Source organism: Coffea arabica, chromosome 2e (assembly GCF_036785885.1).
Source record: "Coffea arabica cultivar ET-39 chromosome 2e, Coffea Arabica ET-39 HiFi, whole genome shotgun sequence".
NCBI classification, from domain to species: Eukaryota; Viridiplantae; Streptophyta; class Magnoliopsida; order Gentianales; family Rubiaceae; genus Coffea; species Coffea arabica.
In genome coordinates this window covers 26,353,362-26,357,921 of record NC_092313.1, presented here as the reverse complement: position 1 = coordinate 26,357,921, position 4,560 = coordinate 26,353,362, and the positions used below count along the sequence as shown (strand labels likewise).

General features: G+C 33.4%; 1 non-coding gene across 1 annotated transcript; it reads right to left on the bottom strand.

Annotated features, from left to right (window-relative positions):
• Positions 1 to 1,562: 1,562 nt before the first annotated feature.
• LOC113733584 (small nucleolar RNA R71) lies at positions 1,563 to 1,669 on the bottom strand. Its single transcript, XR_003459088.1, has one exon. It is a non-coding gene; the product is annotated as a small nucleolar RNA R71 (small nucleolar RNA).
• Positions 1,670 to 4,560: the final 2,891 nt, after the last annotated feature.

The following is a 4,560-nucleotide window of genomic DNA, read 5'->3' as shown; positions in this document are numbered from 1 at the left end:
TTCATCTTGTAATCATCTAGTGCAAGTCATAGCAGAAATTGGAGGGTTTTACCATTAACTTGGCTAAGCTTTTCTTTATCCTTCTTGTATTTGTAACTTGTCATATTTTCCATCAATGAAGTTATTAATTTGGTTGTTATATCACCATGAATAGCTAAATTTCTATATTTAGGGAGTAGATGAAACTTATAGTCAAGTGATATAAATTGAATGTGATTTACACTTGTGGTATCTTGTAGTAACTTGTCCACTTGTGTATGCTTGATTACTTGTTGTTTGATCACCAATAGCAGATTTATAGTTGTATTACTCATTGAGAAATGGTAAAAATAATGGAATAACATAAGTAGAGCTTGAGTTGTAAGTTCATGAAAATAGAAATACATTCAAGTGGTTGAAAGCTGCATTTCATGCATGAACAAGAACAGAGTTAGTTATTTGCCAAGAGATTAGGAAAAACTAAACTGTTCTAAACCATTATTATCATGAGAATGAGATTTTGATATTTTTGGAAATGACTCCCTAATTAAACAAGAGTAGTAACAAGTGTTAAATTTATTCATTTGGATATTTCGTATTATAAGTGGAATCTACATCCATAAATTCAAGTTTTTAGTGAAATTTTTCCATTTGTATTTTGCATTTATTAAATCAGATTTGTAGGCAGTAGCTTTACAATTTTCTTGCTCAATTTTATTGTAAATCTAAATAATAGAGGAAATAAGGACCTAGTACTTATAGACATTGCTTCTCGTGGGATCGATCCGATACATGCCCTAAACTACTAATTTGACCTGTATACTTGCAGTCAAACGGGTGTAAATCGAATTTTAACTTGTATGTATATTTAAAATCCGTTAAGTTTTCAGCACCGTTGTCAGGGAGCGACAATATTAGGGACTAATAATCTCTATTAATTTAGACAACTTTATTTTTATTAGTTAAGCTGTTTATAGTTATTTTTGCATTTTAATTAGTTTTTTACAATTGAAGTTGCATAATTTTTCTTATTTTTGTTGTAGTGTATGCACCGGGCATCTCGGAAAGTTGCACCTTTCGATTCAAAAATTGAGAGAATACTATGTAGACAAAAGATGCATACACCACAGCAAGAGGAATAAGAAGTTTGGCAACCGATTGAGGAAATCTTAATAGAGCTACCATTTGAAAAAGAAATGGCAGAAAATGTAGCAAATAGACGAGATCTACGAGATTTTGCTCTATCGGGGACACAAGGGTCTCAAACAAGTATAGTAAGGTATACAGTAAATGCTAACAATTTTGAGATTAAACTATCACTTATTCAAATGGTTCAACAATCTCAATTTGGAGGTAATGCAGTAGAAGATCCTAACTCACACTTAGCTACATTTTTGGAAATATGTTATATAATTAAAATGAATGGAGTTAGTGATGATGCTATAAGGCTAAGATTGTTCCCATTTTCATTGAGAGATAAGGCTAAAATTTGGCTACACTCTCATGCTCCTAACACTTTCACCACATGGGATGATTTATTAAGAACATTCTTGAATAAGTATTTTTCACCGGGCAAGACTACTAAGTTTAGAATGGATATCACTAGTTTTAGTCAATTAGAGGGTGAATCATTATATGAGGCATGGGAAAGATTTAGAGATTTGCTACGGAAATGTCCACATCATAGACTGCCCGATTGGTTAATCATACAAATATTCTATAATGGTTTATCTTTTTCTACTAAAACTATGATTGATGCAGCTGCAGGTGGAACTTTAATGGGTAAATCACCCCAAAAAACTCAGAATTTGATTGAAGAAATGGCAGCAAATAACTACCAATGGGCCAATGAGAGAGATAATACAAGACGTCACGCAGGTATGATAGAAATGGACACTCTCAATATGCTGAGTACTCAAATGAATAATGTGATGAAGTTGCTAAATAGACAAGGTGGAGTTGGTTCAATTTCATCTAATGCACATGTAGTTTGTTGCTCTATATGTGAAGGTGAACATGATACTAATGAATGTATTGATTTTGAGCAGGTACAATTTGTCAACAATTAGAATCGTAATGCTCAAAATAACCCCTACTCGAATAGTTACAATCGGGGGTGGAGAAATCATCCAAATTTTGGATGGAAAGATCAAAGTAATCAACTAAAGCCAACTAATCCACTAGAATTTCAACCGAGGCAACCACAAACTGAAACAAAACCTGGTTGGACATTGCGGTGGAAAAACTCGCAAAGGTTACTTCGGACAGATTTGAGTGAGTAGAAGGAAAATTGGATCAATTTACTATAATGTACAGGAATGTAGAGGTCTAAATTGGCCAAATTGCTAGTTCCTTGAACAATCAAAATCAAGGAGAATTACCTAGTAAAACGGAGGTTAATCCTAAAGAGCATGTCAAGGCCATTACTCTTCTTAGTGGTAAACAATTAGAAGATCCTCCAGTGGTGAAAGTTGAGAAAGATGAGAATGAAAAATAAGGAGAAAAGCAGAGGAACCAAGAGGCAATAGTGGAGGAAAATAGTCGGGAAAGTCCAAGAGAAAATCAACCATCATCTTCCGCTACCATTCCGACACCTCCTGCAGTTCCATTTCCACAAAGATTCAAGCAGAATAAGTTTGATAAATATTTTGAAAATTTTGTTAAAATTTTCAAACAATTGCACATTAACATTCCTTTTGCCGATGTTATTTTGCAGATTCCTTCATATGCGAAATTTCTCAAGGAAATCATGACTCCAAAGAAGAAATTAGAAGACTGCGAAACAATAGCATTAACCGAGGAGTGCAGTGCCATCATACAAAATAAGCTATCACCGAAATTGAAGGATCCGGGGAGTTTCTCTATACCTTGCACCATAGGTAACATTAATTTTTCTAAAGTATTGTGTGATCTTGGTGCTAGTGTATCATTAATTCCTTTAACAGTGACTAGACAATTAGGTTTGCATGAGTTTAAACGTACTAGTATTATTTTGCAACTAACGGATAGGTTTATTAGATATCCATTGGGAGTGTTAGAGAATATATTGATAAAAGTTCAAAAATTTATCATTCCAATAGATTTTGTGGTGTTAGATATGGAAGAAGATATATCTATGCTAATTATTCTAGATAGACCATTTCTAACTAATACAGGTACTATTATTGATGTAAAAAATGACAATCTTAAGTTTCAAGTAGGTGAATAAGAGGTAGAATTTGATTTGAATGAAATAAAAAAATACCCTTCTTTCACCGATCATGCTTATTCTATTGGCACCATTGATAAACTAACCCAAGAGATGAGTCAAGTCAATTTTGATTTCGATCCTCTTGAGCATTGTTTAATGAGTTTAGGTAAACAAGAAGGTGATTGTGAAGAGATTGAAAAATTGTCCAAATATTTGGATTTTCAATCACCATATAGAATGGGTAATGTTTATGAAAGTCTTGGCTAAGGTAAAGGATTTCCACAGCCTTCGAAAGTTGAACCTCCAAAATTAGAGCTCAAACCTCTCCCAACTCACTTAAGGTATGAATTTCTTGGAAAAAATAGCATTTTACCTGTAATTGTTAGTGCTGACCTTGATGATGAGCAGTGTACAAAGTTTTAAGAGTTCTAAAAAGGCACAAGAAGGCAATCGGATGGACAATTTCAGACATTAAAGGCATAAGTCCTTCTATATGCATGCATCGCATTTTATTGGAGGACAATTGCAAACCAGTGGTGGAAACACAAAGAACACTCAATCCAGACATGAAAGAGATGGTAAGAAATAAAATTCTTAAGTGATTTGATGCAGGTATAGTCTTTCCTATCTCCAATAGCGTTTGGATTAGTCCAATTCATGTTATACCAAAGAAAGGTGGAATAACTACAATTGTGAGTAAAAATGATGAAATGATTCCATCTAGACTTGTGGTTGGGTGGAGAGTGTGTATTGATTATCGTAAACTAAATATGGTAACAAGAAAAAATAATTTTTCTTTACCATTTCTTGATCAATTATTGGAGCGAATAGCCGGATATAAATTTTACTGTTTTCTTGATGATTTTTCAGGATATAATCAAATAGCTATAGTTCCGGAGGATCAAGAGAAGGCCATATTCACATGTCCCTATGGCACTTTTGCCTTTAGAAGGATGTCATTTGGTTTATGCAACGCTCCTGCGACTTTTTAACGTTGCATGATGGCTATATTTTTTGATTATATTGAGAAAATTATGGAGATATTTATGGATGATTTTTCTGTGTATGGTTCATCTTTTGACCATTGTCTTCATAATTTGGATTTGATTTTGCAAAGATGTGAGGAGACAAATCTTGTACTAAATTGAGAGAAATGTCATTTTATGGTAAAAGAAGGAATTATTTTAGGACACAAGATTTTCCCTAAGAAAATTGAGGTGGATAAAGCAAAAATTGAAGTCATCGAGAAATTGCCACATCCGATCAATGTCAAGGGGATAAGGAGCTTTTTAGGACATGCCGGGTTTTATGGACGCTTTATTAAAAATTTTTCTAAAATAGTAAAGCCGTTGTGTGATTTATTATGTAAAGACACCTCTTTTCAATTTAAT